At 37.9% G+C, this 19297-nt stretch overlaps 1 protein-coding gene across 4 annotated transcripts in view; it reads left to right on the top strand.

The window, feature by feature from the left end:
• NAA35 (N-alpha-acetyltransferase 35, NatC auxiliary subunit) overlaps nt 1–19297 on the top strand; it is a 103996-nt gene that overhangs the window by 42593 nt on the left and 42106 nt on the right. The gene's annotated exons all lie outside the window — the stretch shown is intronic.

Here is a 19297-nt window from a genome sequence, read left to right as displayed (position 1 = left end):
ACATTACTTCCAAGTAATTTGTTTGGTTGGTTATGTATCAATAGGGTATTATGATGCAAAACACGAGTCTTTCAGATGACTCTATTCTGATGCTCCTTTTGCCATATCCTGACTACTGTGGGCTGTTCTTGTATATAACTGAGGATAATAATTGCCATGGGAACATTAGTTGCCCATGTGGTTTGTGGCTTCCCTGTAGTTCAGATCAGTCAGCACTTAAAAATAAACAAACAGACAAACAAACCTGTGTGTATATTCTCAACTGTTTCTCTGATTTTATGGGTTGTTCATGAGTAAGCTTTAGGAAGATGGTTTGCATAAAGTTGGTTTGAATAAACTAAGCAAGTGAAGTTTTAAATTTAGGGAGTACTCACTCTGTGCTTAGTTAAACACTGTTTAACTCACTTAATTTAACTTTGTAATTATCCAACTGAAGCATGAAGCTAAACAGTTCTATAATAAAAAAAAAAGTGAGTGCCTTCCCAGCAATGTTTATTCTAAGAAAATGGTGATTAAAGCAATAGTGTAGATTAGTTTTGGTCTCAGGTTATTCATTTTGCCTTCTTAATATTAGTACAACTCCAGCTAGTGACAAAATGACTGTGTAAAGCTTGAAATTGCTGAGCATTAATTTTAGCTTCTCATTGAAAAGCTACTTAATCCGTGGGAACTTGGAAACAGTGGTATAAAGGGAGAAAGTAGGAAGAATCAAACTTGATTCAAGGATTACTTGCTGGTCGGTTTACTCGGTGGATGTGATGTGTTGAAGATGAAGGAGGCAGAAATGGTTTGGGAACAGGAGATGCTTAAGGAAGGCAGCTCAGGTATGACGAATGGGATTTTTTGACGCGGTGACATGGAACAGTCCACCGGCAAAGTAAATATTTTGCTCTGGAAAATGGATGGAACAGCAGGTTTTGGAGTTATTTTCATGTTAAGTGCTAATTGAAATTGAAGGAGTAGATATGGTTGCTCAGCGCTTGCTGAGTTCAGGACCTTGAGTTAGAACTTTGTTGAAAAAACAAGAAGAGGATCCAGTGAAGCACATGTTGCTCCTCATGTTTGCTTATGCTGTTGTATTGCTTGTGAATTCTGTGCTTCTTTTTATATGTCTGTGGAATGCTTCAAAATAATGTTCAGATCATTTCCTCCAATGAGATTTTCCATGTTCTACTTGTCAAAATTTATTTCTCTTTCCCATATTCTTTTATAGTTGTCTGTGGATTAGGCTTGGTTTACTCTTTAGAATGCAAGTATCTTTAACAGTTGCTAATGGAAATGAAAAATTTAATTAAACTTATGTTGCCTGAAATTGGCAGGTACTTTTGAAGTGTATCTCCAAATCTGACGTTCAGTTTCAAGAGACCTTGGAGAATTCCCTGGCAGTCCAATGGTTAGGACTCTGTGCTTTCACTGCTTCAAGGCACGGGTTCAGTCCCTGGTTGGGGAGCTAAGATCCCACAAGCTGTGCGGCACAGACAAAACAACAAAAACAGAAAGAGCCTTGTCATCCTTTTGAAAAAAATTAAAAGGCGTCTGATTCAAGTGGTAGATTAAAGACATGCATTTACCTTCTGAAACCTTAATGAAACAGTGGTAAGTGTTTGGATTTTTAAAAAAAATAGGTATAATCAATAACGAGGAAAAGGAAAAGAAGACAATAGTAACAGAATTTTAAAAGCTGGAAAACAGAAGGACATTGAGCTGTCTGTCCACAAGTAACTGAGTTCTTAGCCACTGATAGGGAAAGTCAAGATACAGTCCAGTTTATACTGCAGATCCTCTGAAGGGCCTCATTTTTAGTATACCAGGTACCTCTAAAAATGAGGATGAGAATTATGGTGATGAGAACTGGTTAAAAACTGTTTATAAACAGAGATTTCCTCCCCATTTTCTCCATGGTAACATTCCTGAGCCTCAGAATACTAAAAGTTTATTCTCTGGAATAGGGGAGCAGAGAGATTCTGAACTGAGAAGATACCAGACACTGTTGAATGGTACACATTATGGGGAGCTAAGTGGTAATTTAAGTACTTATTGTAACACCTGTTCTCCCCTTTCCTGCACACCACATCAAGCTCTAGCTGTTTTTTCCCCCCTACTCAGCTTCCAAAACAGTGCAGCCTGGCTATTGCACTTCACCTAAGAATTTGGAAGACTCTTATTAGGGAAATCTGGCAAACCCAAGAGATGGAGAAAAACATCAGCAAAATCTAAATTTATTGGTATTAGCAGTTCTCCTGATAAAATGGTTTGGTAGAAAAGCCTAACCTAATTCATAGAGCTCTTAATGAGATTTTTGGTCCTTTAGTTTCAAGCCCGAGTATATAGTCATGGGTGGAAATATCTAGCCTATAAAAAAGACCAAAACAGGCAAGCAAACAAAAACCTTTAAAAAAATGAAAAAAAAATGCGTATGTAAAACAAAAATAGGATGTTATTAAAAAAAAGGGAAAAAAGAATATATTTGAGGTTCACAATGTAAGAGCAGAAATCATTTAAAAAAATAGAAAATATAGAACATAAAGTTGAGGAAATCTTAGAGAAAGTAGAATAAAAATGAACAGGTTAAAAATAAGGAGGAAAAAAGTAAAAATACAATAGGATCAGTCCAGAAGGTCCATTGTCTAATAAAGATAAGTAATAAACAAGATAAATGAAGGATAAATTAATAAAAGTTTTTCCAGAAATAGAGATAAGAAAATAGAAGCAAAAAAAAAAATCATTTGATCATTTAAGAAGATTTCCTGGAAGGAAATGAAGCAAATACCCAGGTTAAGAGGGCCAGTAAAGAGTTACCCAGCACAATTAGGATGAAAGTAGACTTCTATCAAGGCATATCATCATGAAATTTCAGAATAGTGGGGAAAAGTAGAAGATCCTAAGAGATTTGAAAGAGAAAAGCAAGTTGCACACACAGAATCAAGACGGAATGTAATCAAGCTTTTCAACAACAGGAATGGAAGCTAGAAATTAGTGGAGCAAAGAACAAAGTTGAAGTAGTCACACTTCTTCATTTTAAAACTTACTACGGTGCTACATTAATCAAGAGAGTTTGGAACTAGCATAAAGGTAGACATAGATTAGTGGACTAAAATTGAAAATCCAAAAATGATCCCTCATGTTTGTGGTCAGATGATATTTCACATGAGTGCCAAGACAATTCAATGGGAAAAGAAAAGTATTTTCAACAAATGACACTGGGACAATTGGATAACCACATGCAAAAGAATAAAGTTTGTTACCCTCCCCCACCCCCTCTTCACATCATAAACAAAAATCAACTCAAAATGGATCAGTGACATAAATGTAAGAACTAAAAATATGAAACTCTAAAACCTAGACATAAACCTTAAGAATCAATAAAAAGAAAAATTAAGTCAATGAAAAAATAGGCAAGGGATCTATATAAATTAGACATTTCTCTGAATAAGATTTACAGATGGCCAATAAGCATGTGAAAAAATAGACGTGCCATGGGAAATGCAAATCAAAATGAAAAGATACCACTTCCCAACCACTAGATGGCTGTAATCAAAAAGACAGATAGTAACAAGTGTTGGTGAGGTTATGGAGAAACTGGAACCTTCATACACTGCTGGTGGAAGTATAAAATAATGCAACTACTTTGGAAAACAATCTTGCAGTGTCTCAAAAGGTATAATGTAGATTTATCACATGACCCAGCCATTCTAATATTAGGAGTATATATACACCCAAGAGAAATGGAAACATGTCTACACAAAATGTTGTACAGTAATGCTCAACAGCTCTATTATTCATGATAGCCAAAAGGTTGTTGGAAACAACCCAGATGTCCGTCAGCAGATGAGCGGATAAATGTTGTGCATCCATGCAATGGAGTAGCATTTGGCAATTAAATGAAGTACTAATATCTGCTACAACATGGATGGACCTTGAAAACATGCTAAGTAGAAAAAGCCAGTCACAAAAGATCATATATGATTTTCATTTATATAAAACATCCAGAGTAGGCAAATCCAGGGAGACATAAAGTAGATCAGTGGTTGCCTAGGGCTGGAGGAGGGTGGGAAGAAGGAGGACTGCTAACGTATACGGAGTTTTTTCTTGGGGTGATGAAAATGTTCTGTTTTTCATGGTGGTGGTGGTTTTACAACTCTGAATATACTAAAAAACTATTATGTTGTACACTTTTAATAGATGAATTATATGGTATGTTAATTGTATCTCAGTAGAGTTGTGATTAAAAGAAAAGCAGTGGACCAGTGTTTTCAGAATTTGGGGGGGGAAATGGTTTCTAATCTTGAATCCTTTTCCAAAACTATCATTTAATTGTGAAGAAAGATAATTTCAGGTATTGAAAATCTTACAAAATTAATCTTCCCAAAAGTTTTTCAAGGCTACTGGAATGTGCTCCATTAAAACAAGGGAGTAAATCAAGGTAAAGGAAAGCATGGAGTTTAAGGAATATAAGAATCCAGCATAAGAGAATAACGAAGGAAATCGTAGGGTGATAGTGCAGCAAGATCATAAGATACTATATATCTGAGCATAATACGTGGAGGACAAGTCCAGATTGAAGAAAGTCACAAGGCTTGAGGGTAGATGGCTCAAAGTAGATACAAGATCTGTTGTCACCAATGAAATTGATACAATAGCTGTTCTCTTTAATGTAGAAAAAAGAGATTTAGAGAATTGGCAAAGGATTTGGGGTCGAATTAAAGTGTTAAGTACATCCAAACAAAGCAAACAAAAAGTAAGAAGTGATTAACTTCAGAATATATATGAAAGTAAAACTTATTTCCATGTTTGCAAAAGTTATCCATGGCCCAAATATGAATGTAATTTGCTTAATCATAATGGTGCTGAACATTGATAATAATCAAAATTTTGATCTAACTATGTTGGAGGTGAGAGGACAGAAATGTATATATGCATATAATTTATATGTGCTTATAGTGCTACTTCATATTTTTTCCATTATCTCTTTTTACACATATCCTCTCCTTTTGAAGCTGGATTAAGTCAGGTAATGTGTAAAACTGAAAAAATATGAAGTAAGTAACACTATAAGCTTGTTATTTGGTGATATGTAGGTAAATACCAAAAGAGCTAAGAAGTGGAAGACATTGCCTCTGGGAAGAGAGGAAATAATGGAATTGGCGGGAGAGGGTGGGCAGAAGATTGTTAGTTTTAATAAAAACCTTGTTTGGCTATTTGATTCTCAAGTGGTATGCATTTATGACTGAGTAAAAGAAACTAAATTAAAAGTTAATGTGAATTAAAAGTAGATTAAAATATAGTTTAGAATTATGATGGTTTATTGTCTGGTAGTATTGCACCTTTAACCTCCTGAGGGCTGTACTTGGTGCTAAAGCAGAAATTATGCTGCCTCAACCCAGTCGACTTCATATGCTGGTTTGGCAGTGCACAGGAGAGGTGGGAACTGACTTCATTTTAAAATCACCACCCATTAGAGAGGCCTATGTCATGATGTACTAGTGCCAGGAACTTGAGGTGGTTTTACTCTTTTAAAACATCTTCTTTTTACAAAAAAATAAACAGACATCCTCACACATGTGAGGGATATGTGTAATCTAGAGGACTTCTGGTTTTTGGAGTTAAAGCTATTTCTGCTGCTTGCTTCTCTTGTCTACAACCAATTGAAAACTATAAGAAATATGAGAAACAGAATCCTCTCAACTTCTTAAAAAATAGGAAACCTTTATAACCTTAAAAAAAAAAAAAAAGGCAGCCAAACACTGTAACAGTAGGACCCAGATGAGGGAGAACATTGAGAATGGATTCCAAGATTTTCCTGGTATAAACAGAAGAAGTAAACCATCAAAAGCACAGTGTTCCCCAAAGTAGTTGGCATGATCTGAAAGATAAAACTAGGGATTCCTCTGGAATAACAGCTAAGAGTGGGGCACACAGGCTGGCTGTGGGAACCTACCTGATTAATATCCTGGAGAGGCAGAGGAGGTGGGGCTCTCCCACAAACCACGCAAAAATGCTGTTTTTGTTACTCATATAAGAGAGAGGAGATGCTATAGATGTTAGCAGCTTAGTGAATGGTAATCTTTGTCAGTAAAGGAAATAGAAAGGTAACTTCTCTTGCATACTCACACAGGCATATCACATGTGGCTTAACTGCAAGTCAGTGAGGCTTCCTGATAGTCTAGAGAGCTATTCTAACACCACACCCAAATAACTGGCTCAGAAAGCATTCACTGAATGATTTAATAATAAAAAAAGAAACTGCACAGTAGTATTTATACACAAATATTCGAGGAAATTAATGAACAAAAACAAAAGGCAGAGGCAGATGAAAAACAGATCAGAAACATTCTTTTTCGAGATTTCAAAAAATTCATTAAAAAATAACCTCTATGAAACAAAAGCATGAAATAGAAATATTAGGACCAAAGGAAGAAATAATGAATAACAGAGTACAGGTGAGCAGGCAGAGTTCAGGAAAGAAGGAGAGAAAAATCCTGAAAGTGAAGACCTAATTAAAAATACCAAAAAGTATGCTAAGCATTGCTGAAAAATTGTAAAGGACGTGGAGATCAGGACTAAGGGGGAGGTGCGTGTCAGTGATAGGAGATTATAATGGGCTGAATGATAGCCCCAAAGATATTAAGGTCCTAGTTCTCAGAACCTGTAATTATTACCTTATTTGGGAAAAAAAGATCTTTCCAGATGTGATTAAGTAAGACTCTTCCCATGAGGAGATAATTTTGGATTATCTGGATGGGCCCTAAATATCATCCTAAGTGTCCTTCTTACAAGAGAGGCAGAGGGAGATTGGACACACACAGAAGAGGAGAAGGTGATGTGATGACGGAGATAGAAGTTGGCATGATGCAGCTGTAAGCCAAGGAATTCCAGTAGCCACAAGAAACTGGAAGAGGCAAGGAACAGATTTTCCCTTAGAGCCTTCAGGAGTGCAGCCCTGCCAGTACCTTCATTTCAGCTAAGTGATACTGAAGTTAAACTTCTGGTCTCCAGAACTGTGAGAGAATAAATGTGTGTCTTAAAACACCCAATTTGTGGTAATTTGTTACAGCAGCCCTAGAAACTAATACAAAGATAGATTGCATACAGTGGAATTGATCATATATATAAATGTATTGATAATTATGCTTTGCCATTTTTTTCAGACTTGAGGTACTGACTTACAGTAATTTCTAGAAAGGGAGAAAACTAGATTGAACTCTGTGGTGTTGGATTGAAATTAAAGATATGGGTATAGTACATAGTTTCTAATATATATAGATTGATATAGAAATAAATGTACATGTAAATATGCATATGTTTGAATGTGCATGTGCATGTATGTAAACATACTTACTTTTATGTCCACATAGCAGTGAGCACGCTTAACATCTAGATCTTGCTTCCTAAAGACGATTGTCTGCTAAAAGGAACCGGGGGTGGGAGTCAACCAAGATGGTGACATAGGAAGCGCCCCTTCCTCCCATGGGCACACTGAATGTATACCTACACATGGAACGCTTCCCTCTAAAAACGATCCAGAAACTAGTTGAGCAACTTATACACATTGGACAGTTGAGGAAATACCCACATCAAAGGGGGTGGGAAAGGCTGAGACACACTTGTCAAAAACCCCACCCCTGACACAGCACCACACAATTGGGAGAGGACCCCCAACTCTCAGGTTCTATCTGAGGAGTGAAGCATTTGGAGCCTACATCTAGCACCCCAACTTTGACTCCTTCCCGAGGGATAGGCTCCCAAAACACCTAGCTCTGAAAGCCAGTGGGGCTTGTGTCCATGAGACCTATAAGACTATGCCAACCAGAGGAGCAGTTCCTATTGGGAATGCAGTCACTTGCTATGACTGTCCCCACAGGGATCAGCTGGGAGGAAGCAGGCAAAATTGCCCATCTCCTAGTCTTTCCTTGAAAGAGGTTTATCTGTATACATAAAAGGCTGGCTTCTGCCTCCAGCCCACTCCAAGTCACCGGCATCTGTCTGGAAAAGTTTGTACATACATTTGCACCCCAGCTTTTGTGGCTGCTGCCTGAAGCATGGGACCCAGATCTCCTGGCAGTGATAGCCAAAGGGGCTTCCACTCATGAGTTCCAGAAGACTATAGCAAAGAAGCATTCCTTAACTGGCTCTACACCCCAAGATTCAGCACACAGAGAGCAAACGAAATCACCCGTCTTCCAGTCTTTCCCTGAAATAGGTTTAACTCTGTACTTTAAAAGCTGCTGCCTGCGTTCTGGGCTTCTAATTTAGCAGGCATCTAAGGGCCACTTGAGATCTTCCCCAGAGACAGGGGAAGCCAGCAGGCATCTCTCCCACCTTCTCGCCATTAGCCTGCTCCAATAATAAAACCCAGTTGACAGCGTCTCCCAAAAAAAAGCTTGTACACACATCTGGTGCCCAAGCTTTTGCAGCTGCCATCTGAGGGATGAGCCCCCAGGTCATCTGGCTCTAGTGGCCAATGGGATTTGCATTCAAGAGTCTTACAGGGCTTTATCAAACAAATAGTTGTTAATGAGTGCAGGAGAACCCTTCCCCATGGCCATGTACCGAGGTCCAGCAAAGAAGGATTAGGCAAATACAACCTTTTCCCACTTTCTCCCTGGAAGAAGTTTAACTACATACTTATCCAGCTGCTCCCTGAGGGTCCAGCTTCTAAGCAGCGTACCTCTAGGTTCTGATTGTGATCCTTCCCTTTCGGACACTGATGGGTCTTGGCACACCCTCAACTACTGGGAGCCACTAAGAGCAAAGGAGGAGGCTTGGACGGTCACAAAACTTTGAGAGAAAACTAAGGTCTTGGTCTGGGCTGATTGACGAGGTCCATCTCTTATATGACAATATTCGTCTCCTACATGAGACCACTCTGTCAAGACTGGAAGGTGTGACTGTTTTATCTAATGCATGGAAACCAACAGAGAGTCAAGAAAAATGAAGAAACAGTGGAATATATTCCAAACAAAGGAATAAGGTAAATATCCAGAAACAGATCTTAATGACATGGAGATAAGTGGTTTACCTGATTGAAAGTTTAAAACAACAGTTATAAAGATGCTCACCAAGGTTAAGAAGCAATGCATGAACAAAATAAGAGTTTCAACAAGGAGATAGTAAATATTAAAAAGTACACAAGAGAAATCACAGAGCCGAAGAATTCAAAAAACGAACTGAAAAATTAAATCGAGAGGTTCAACAGCAGACTAGATCAAGTGGAAGAAAGAGTCAGCAAACTTGACAGGGCAGTTGAATTCATTCAAACAGAGTAGGAAAAAAAGAGATAAGATTATGGGATTTGTGGGACAACGTCAAGAAGATCAATATATGCATGATAGGGGTTCCAGAAGGAGAAGAGAGAGGAGCAGGGCAGAAAGCATATTCAAAGAAATAATGGCTGAAAACTTCCCTAACCTGGGGAAAGAAACAGATGTCCAGATCCAGGAAGCTCAGAGAGTTCGAAAGAAGTTGAATCCTAAGAGACCCACACTCAAACACGTTATAATTAGTCAAAAGTTAGAGACAAAAGCTTTTGACAATTGTCAAAAGTTAGAATCTTAAGAGCAGCAAAAGAAAAGCAACTGGTTGTGTACAAGGGAACCCCCATAAGACTATCAGTAGCTATTTCTACAAAAACCTTGCAGACCGGAAGGGAGAGGGATCATATATTCAAAGTACTGAGGGAAAACAAAACAAAAAAGCTGCTAACCAAGAATATCCAGCAGTTGTCCTTAAGAATTAAGGAAGAGAGAAAAAATTTCCAGACAAGCTGAAGGAGTTCATCACCACTAGACTGACCTCACAAGAAGTGTTAAAGGAAGTTCTTCATTTGAAACAAAAGGACACTAGTTAGTAACAGGAAAACGTGCAAGTATAAAACTCACTGGTAAAGGTAAATTTATAGCTAAATTCAAAATAATTCTAATATTGTAATAGTGGCAGGTAGACCATTTATATCTCTGGTATGAATGTTGAAAGACAAAGAGTATTTAAAAAACTATAACTACAGTCATTTGTTATTGGATACACAGCACAAAAAGATGCAAATGGTGAAGTCAAAACCATAAAATGTGGGAGGAGGGAGCTTTTGTATGCATTTGAAGTTATTATCAGCTTCAGATAGACTGTTATAAATATGTTTTATGCAAGGCTCATGGCATCCACAAAGCAAAAGCCTGTAGTAGATATGCAAAAGGTAAAAGGGAAAGGAAGCATACCAGTACAGAAAATCATCAAATAATAAAGGAAGAGAGCAAGAGAAAGAAAAATGGAACAAAGGAATTGCAAAACAACCAGGAAACAATTAACAGACTGGAAATGGTAAATCCATACCTATCAATATTTATGTTAATTGTAAATGGGCTAAATTCTCCAATCAAAAGACATAAAGTGTAGATAAAGGTTTGTCAATTTTATCTTTTCAGAAAACTAGCTCTTAGTTTTGTTGCTCTTCTATTCTTTTTCTATCTCATTTATTTCTACTCTGGTCTTTTATTTCCTTCCTTCTGCTAACTTGAGCTTAATTTGTTCTTTTTCTAATTCATTGAGGTGTAAAGTTAGGTTGTTATTTGAGATCTAATTTCTTAATATATGCATTTATCGCTATAAACTTGCCTCTCAGAACTGCATTTGTAGTATCCTATAGCTTTTTGTATGTTGTTGTTTTTAAATTTTCATTTGTTTCAAGATTTAAGAAAAATTTCTCCTTTGTTTTCTTCTTTGACCCATTGGTTGTTCAGGAGTGTGTTGTTTAGTTTCCACATACTTGTAGATATTCCAGCTTTCCTCTTCTTGTGTTGTAGTTTCATACCATTGTGGTCAGAAGGGATAGTTGGTATGCTTTCAGTCTTAAATTTGTTAAGAGTTGTTTTGTGTCATATCATATGCTCTATCATGGAGAATGTGCAATGTGCCTTTTTAAAAAAATTATTCTTTGGCTGCGCTGGGTCTTCATTGCTGCGCATGGGCTTTCTCTAGTTGTGGTGAGCGGGGGCTGCTCTTTGTTGTGGTGCACGGGCTTCTCATTGCGGTGGCTCCTCTTGTTGCGGAGCACGGGCTCTAGCGTGCGGGCTCCAGTAGTTGTGGCTCATGGGCTCTAGAGCGCAGGCTCAGTAGTTGTGGCACATGTGGGATCTTCCTGGACCAGGGCTTGAACCCGTGTCCCCTGCATTGGCAGGCGGATTCTTACCCACTGCGCCACCAGGGAAGTCCCTCAGTGTGCCTTTGAGAAGAATGTGTATTCTATTGCTCTTGGATGAAACATTCCGTATATGTCTGTTAGCTCCATCTGGTATAATGTGTAGTTAAATTCCAATTTTTTTTTTTTTTTTACTGATTTTCTGTCTGGATGATCTATCCATTGTTGAAAATGGGATATTGAAGTCTCCTGGTATTATTGAATTATTATTTCCCTTTTTAGAGCTCTGAATATTGGCTTTATTTTTGTGCTCCTGTGTTGGATGCATAAATATTTACGTTTGTTATATCCTCTTGATGAATTGACTGCTTTATTATGTAATAACTTTCTTTGTCTTTTGTTATATTCTTTGGCTTAAAGTCTATTTAGTCTGGTATAAGTTTAGCTACTTCTATGCTTCTTTTGGTTTCCATTGGCATGCTTTTTCAATTAATGCTTTTCCTAGCTTTATTCACTATAGCTAAGGTATGGAAACAACCTAAGTGTCTATTGATGGATGAATGGATAACGAAAATACAATATATATACGCTGGAATATTAATCAGCCTTAAAACAGAGGGAAATCCTCTTGTTTGTGACAACATGGATGAACCTGGAGGGCATTGTGCTAAGTGAAATAAGCCAGACAGAGGAAAACAAATACTGCATTTATCACTTATATGTGGAATTTAAAAGAGATAAAGTTTAACTCATAGAAGCAGTAGAAACATGGTTGCCAGAGGCTGAGGGAAATAAGGAGAGGTTGGTAAAAGGGTACAAACCTTCGGTTAGAAGATGAATAAGGTCTGATGATATGATGTATGAAATGGTGACTATAGTTGATAACACTGAACTGTATAATTGAAATTTGCTCAAAGAGTAGAACTTAAATATTCTCATCAAAGGAAAAAAATAAATATGTGAGGTGATGGATGTGTTAAATTAACTCAGTGGGGGGAATCCTTTCAGAATTATACATATATCAAATCATCACATTGTACACTTTAAATATCTTACAATTTTATGGTCAATTATACCTCAATAAAACTGTAAAAAAATATAAAAAATACAAGGAACTAGTACATCTTGGAGGAATGGGTGATTCCAGGTCTAGGGCAGGGAAAGAACAAGATGAGCCTGGAATGTCTTATTAGCTGGAAGTGAGTAAATGTTCAAAGAATGATGGGACAGGTCAATTAAACACAGAAAACAGCTTGAACACAGCTGTTTCACACAGTCCAGGTTGGGGACAACTTGAGCATCAAAATAAATAATTCTGATAGATCATAACCAATTGAATAAAAGAAGAAGCCATGGTTCCATACTGATATAAATAAATGAATTAATGAGTAGATAGTTTGATGATAATGAGCATATTTAGGTGTCCTTCCCCTGCACCCCAAATATTTATTAACTACAAAGGGAAAAGGTAACAATAGTGAAGAAGCCTGGCAGACACCAACTTAATCAAGTGATCAAAGTTAACACCAGTAGTAGTTAGTTAAAATCTCCACTTTGCTGATGGGTTGCAATTAGAACAATATAATGTCACTTCTTTTATAATCCAAAGGTTAATAATTTGAATCTAATCACAAGGAAACAGGAAAACCACATTGAAGGGCAGTATACAAAATTATTGGCGTGTTATTCTTCAGAGTTGTCAAAGTTATTCATAGAAGCCAAGCAGAAGAACTGCTCCAGATTGAAGGAGACTGAGAGACAATGAAAATAAATACAACTTGTGATTCTGATGTCGATTTGAAGCATATTATTGGTACAGTGTGCAAAACTTGAATGAGGTCTGAGCATTAGATGGTAGTAATTGGTCATTGTTAGTTCCCTAATTCTGATTGTTGAATCGTGAATATATAAGGGTATGTCTTTATAGGAACAACACTCTCATTGTATTTGAGAGTGATTCGGTATTGACTGCACTTGCAACTTTACTGTAAGTTTGAAATTGTTTCAAAAGAAAAATCCACCTTAAAAAATAATGCAGAAGGGAGGGAAGAAGATGGCGGAGTAGAAGGACGTGCTCTCACTCCCACTTGCGAGAGCACCAGAATCACAACTGGCTGCTGGACAATCATTGACAGGAAGACCCTGGACTTCACCAAGGAGGATACCCCACATCCAAGGACAGAGGAGAAGCCACAGTGAGACGGTAGGAGGGGCGCAATCAGAGTAAAATCAAATCCCATAACTGCTGGGTGGGTGGCTCACAGACTGGCGAACACTTATACCACAGAAGTCCACCCACTGGAGTGAAGGTTCTGAGCCCCACGTCAGGCTTCCCAACCTGGGGGTCCGGCTACGGGAGGAGGAATTCCTAGAGAATCAGACTTTGAAGCCTAGTGGGAATTGATTGCAGGACTTTGACAGGACTGGGGGAAACAGAGACCCCACTCTTGGAGGGCACACACAAAGTAATGTGTGCATTGGGACCCAGGGGAAGGAGCAGTGACCCTGGGGGAGACTGAACCAGACCTACCTGCTGGTGTTGGGGGGTCCCCTGCAGAGGCGAGTGGTGGCTCTGTTTCACCGTGGGGATAAGGACACTGGCAGCAGAGGTTCTGGGAAGTTCTCCTTGGCGTGAGCCCTCCCAGAGTCTGCCATTAACCCCACCAAAGAGCACGGGTAGGCTCCAGTGTTGGGTTGCCTCAGGCAAAACAACCAACAGGGAGGGAACCCAGCCCCACCCATCAACAGTCAAGTGGATTAAGGTTTTACTGAGCTCTGACCGCCACAGCAACAGGGAGGGAACCCAGCCCCACCCATCAACAGTCAAGTGGATTAAGGTTTTACTGAGCTCTGACCGCCACAGCAACAGTCAGCTCTACCCACCATCAGAGCCTCCCATCAAGCCTCTTAGATAGCCTCAACCACCAGAGGGCAGACAACAGAAGCAAGAAAAACTATAATCCTGCAGCCTGTGGACCAAAAACCACAGTTACAGAAAGATAGAGAAGATGAAAAGGCAGAGGGCTATGTACCAGATGAAGGAACAAGAAAAAACCCCAGAAAAACAACTAAATGAAGTGGAGATAGGCAACCTTCCAGAAAAAGAATTCAGAATAATGATAGTGAAGATGATCCAGGACCTCGGAATAAGAATGGAGGCAAAGATTGAGAAGATACAAGAAATGATTAACAAAGACCTAGAAGAATTAAAGAACAAACAAACAGAGATGACCAATACAATAACTGAAATGAAAACTACACTAGAAGGAATCAATAGCAGAATAACTGAGGCAGAAGAACGGATAAGTGACCTGGAAGACAGAATGGTGGAATTCACTGCGGCGGAACAGACTAAAGAAAAAAGAATGAAAAGAAATGAAGACAGCCTAAGAGACCTCTGGGACAACATTAAACGCAACAACATTCGCATTATAGGGGTCCCAGAAGGAGAAGAGAGAGAGAAAGGACCAGAGAAAATATTTGAAGAGATTATAGTCGAAAACTTCCCTAACATGGGAAAGGAAATAGCCACCCAAGTCCAGGAAGCGCAGAGAGTCCCATACAGAATAAACCCAAGGAGAAAACACGCCGAGACACATAGTAATCAAAGTGGCAAAAATTAAAGACAAAGAAAAATTATTGAAAGCAGCAAGGGAAAAACGACAAATAACATACAAGGGAACTCCCATAAGGTTAACAGCTGATTTCTCAGCAGAAACTCTGCAAGCCAGAAGGGGAGTGGCATGATATACTTAAAGTGATGAAAGGGAAGAACCTACAACCAAGATTTACTCTACCCGGCAAGGATCTCATTTAGATTTGATGGAGAAATCAAAAGCTTTGCAGACAAGCAAAAGCTAAGAGAATTCAGCACCACCAAACCAGCTCTACAAACAAATGCTAAAGGAACTTCTCTAAGTGGGAAACACAAGAGAAGAAAAGGACCTACAAAAACAAACCCAAAACAATTAAGAAAATGGTCATAGGAACATACATATCGATAATTACCTTAAACGTGAATGGATTAAATGCCCCAACCAAAAGACATAGACTGGCTGAATGGATACAAAAACAAGACCCATATATATGCTGTCTACAAGAGACCCACTTTAGACCTAGGGACACATACAGACTGAAAGTGAGGGGATGGAAAAAGATATTCCATGCAAATGGAAATCAAAAGAAAGCTGGAGTAGCTATACTCATATCAGATAAAATAGACTTTAAAATAAAGAATGTTACAAGAGACAAGGAAGGACACTACATAATGATCCAGGGATCAATCCAAGAAGAAGATATAACAATTATAAATATATATGCACCCAACATAGGAGCACCTCAATACATAAGGCAACTGCTAACAGCTATAAAAGAGGAAATCGACAGTAACACAATAATAGTGGGGGACTTTAACGCCTCACTTACACCAATGGACAGATCATCCAAAATGAAAATAAATAAGGAAACAGAAGCTTTAAATGACACAATAGACCAGATAGATTTAATTGATATATATAGGACATTCCATCCAAAAACAGCAGATTACACGTTCTTCTCAAGTGCGCTCGGAACATTCTCCAGGATAGATCACATCTTGGGTCACAAATCAAGCCTCAGTAAATTTAAGAAAATTGAAATCATATCAAGCATCTTTTCTGACCACAACGCTATGAGATTAGAAATGAATTACAGGGAAAAAAACATAAAAAGGACAAACACATGGAGGCTAAACAATACGTTACTAAATAACCAAGAGATCACTGAAGAAATCAAAGAGGAAATCAAAAAATACCTAGAGACAAATGACAATGAAAACACGACGACCCAAAACCTATGGGATGCAGCAAAAGCAGTTCTAAGAGGGAAGTTTATAGCTATACAAGCCTACCTCAAGAAACAAGAAAAATCTCAAGTAAACAATCTAACCTTACACCTAAAGAAACTAGAGAAAGAAGAACAAACAAAACCCAAAGTTAGCAGAAGGAAAGAAATCATAAAGATCAGAGCAGAAAATAAATGAAATAGAAACAAAGAAAACAATAGCAAAGATCAATAAAAACTAAAAGTTGGTTCTTTGAGAAGATAAACAACATTGATAAGCAATTAGCCAGACCTCATCAAGAAAAAGAGGGAGAGGACTCAAATCAATAAAATCAGAAATGAAAAAGGAGAAGTTACAACAGACACCGCAGAAATACAAAGCATCCTAAGAGACTACTACAAGCAACTTTATGCCAATAAAATGGACAACCTGGAAGAAATGGACAAATTCTTAGAAAGGTATAACCTTCCCAGACTGACTCAGGAGAAGAAACAGAAAATATGAACAGACCAATCACAAGTAATGAAATTGAAACTGTGATTAAAAATCTTCCAACAAACAAAAGTCCAGGACCAGATGGCTTCACAGGTGAATTCTATCAAACATTTAGAGAAGAGCTAACACCCATCCTTCTCAAACTCTTCCAAAAAATTGCAGAGGAAGGAACACTCCCAAACTCATTCTATGAGGCCACCATCACCCTGATACCAAAACCAGACAAAGACACTACAAAAAAAGAAAATTACAGACCAATATCACTGATGAATATAGATGCAAAAATCCTCAACAAAATACTAGCAAACAGAATCCAGCAACACATTAAAAGGATCATACACCACGATCAAGTGGGATTTATCCCAGGGATGCAAGGATTCTTCAATATACGCAAATCAATCAATGTGATACACCATATTAACAAATTGAAGAATAAAAACCATATGATCATCTCAATAGATGCAGAAAAAGCTTTTGACAAAATTCAACACCCATTTCTGATAAAAACTCTCCAGAAAGTGGGCATAGAGGGAACCTACCTCAACATAATAAAGGCCATATATGACAAACCCACAGCAAACATCATTCTCAATGGTGAAAAACTGAAAGCATTTCCTCTAAGATCAGGAACGAGACAAGGATGTCCACTCTCACCACTATTATTCAACATAGTTCTGGAAGTCCTAGCCACGGCAATCAGAGAAGAAAAAGAAATAAAAGGAATACAAATTGGAAAAGAAGAAGTAAAACTGTCACTGTTTGCGGATGACATGATACTATACATAGAGAATCCTAAAACTGCCACCAGAAAACTGCTAGAGCTAATTAATGAATATGGTAAAGTTGCAGGATACAAAATTAATGCACAGAAATCTCTTGCATTCCTATACACTAATGATGAAAAATCTGAAAGAGAAATTATGGAAACACTCCCATTTACCATTGCAACAAAAAGAATAAAATACCTAGGAATAAACCTACCTAGGGAGACAAAAGACCTGTATGCAGAAAACTATAAGACACTGATGAAAGAAATTAAAGATGATACCAACAGATGGAGAGATATACCATGTTCTTGGATTGGAAGAATCAACATTGTGAAAATGAGTATACTACCCAAAGCAATCTACAGATTCAATGCAATCCCTATCAAATTACCAATGGCATTTTTTACGGAGCTAGAACAAATCATCTTAAAATTTGTATGGAGACACAAAAGACCCCGAATAGCCAAAGCAGTCTTGAGGGAAAAAAACGGAGCTGGAGGAATCAGACTCCCTGACTTCAGACTATACTACAAAGCTACAGTAATCAAGACAATATGGTACTGGCACAAAAACAGAAACATAGATCAATGGAACAAGATAGAAAGCCCAGAGATTAACCCACGCACCTATGGTCAACTAATCTATGACAAAGGAGGCAAAGATATACAATGGAGAAAAGACAGTCTCTTCAATAAGTGGTGCTGGGAAAACTGGACAGCTACATATAAAAGAATGAAATTAGAATACTCCCTAACACCATACACAAAAATAAACTCAAAATGGATTAGAGACCTAAATATAAGACTGGACACTATAAAACTCTTAGAGGAAAACATAGGAAGAACACTCTTTGACATAAATCACAGCAAGATCTTTTTTGATCCACCTCCTAGAGTAATGGAAATAAAAACAAAAATAAACAAGTGGGACCTAATGAAACTTCAAAGCTTTTGCACAGCAAAGGAAACCATAAACAAGACGAAAAGACAACCCTCAGAATGGGAGAAAATATTTGCAAATGAATCAACGGACAAAGGATTAATCTCCAAAATATATAAACAGCTCATTCAGCTCAATATCAAAGAAACAAACACCCCAATCCAAAAATGGGCAGAAGACCTAAATAGACATTTCTCCAAAGAAGACATACAGACGGCCACGAAGCACATGAAAAGATGCTCAACATCACTAATTATTAGAGAAATGCAAATCAAAACTACAATGAGGTATCACCTCACTCCTGTTAGAATGGGCATCATCAGAAAATCTACAAACAACAAATGCTGGAGAGGGTGTGGAGAAAAGGGAACCCTCTTGCACTGTTGGTGGGAATGTAAATTGATACAGCCACTATGGAGAACAATATGGAGTTTCCTTAAAAAACTAAAAATAGAATTACCATATGACCCAGCAATCCCACTACTGGGCATATACCCAGAGAAAACCGTAATTCAAAAAGACACATGCACCCAAATGTTCATTGCAGCACTATTTACAATAGCCAGGTCATGGAAGCAACCTAAATGCCCATCAACAGACGAATGGATAAAGAAGATGTGGTACATATATACAATGGAATATTACTCAGCCATAAAAAGGAACGAAATTGAGTCATTTGTTGAGACGTGGATGGATCTAGAGACTGTCATACAGAGTGAAGTAAGTCAGAAAGAGAAAAACAAATATCGTATATTAATGCATGTATGTGGAACCTAGAAAAATGGTACAGATGAGCCAGTTTGCAGGGCAGAAGTTGAGACACAGATGTAGAGAATGGACATATGGACACCAAGGGGGGAAAACTGCGGTGAGGTTGGGATGGTGGTGTGCTGAATTGGGCGATTGGGATTGACATGTATACACTGATGTGTATAAAATTGATGCCTAATAAGAACCTGCAGTATAAAAAAACAAACAAAACAACTAATACTAAACTTTCATTGGGTAATTTATATGGAAATATGTTAATATAAATGTTTCAGACATTACATGAAATTTCTAAAAATCTTATATTTGTATTTGTATGGAAATATGTATGGAAATATGTTAATATAAATGTTTCAGACATTACATGAAATTTCT

The sequence above is a fragment of the Balaenoptera musculus genome, chromosome 6 (assembly GCF_009873245.2).
Source record: "Balaenoptera musculus isolate JJ_BM4_2016_0621 chromosome 6, mBalMus1.pri.v3, whole genome shotgun sequence".
NCBI classification, from domain to species: domain Eukaryota; kingdom Metazoa; phylum Chordata; class Mammalia; order Artiodactyla; family Balaenopteridae; genus Balaenoptera; species Balaenoptera musculus.
This window is presented reverse-complemented; position numbering and strand designations above follow the sequence as displayed.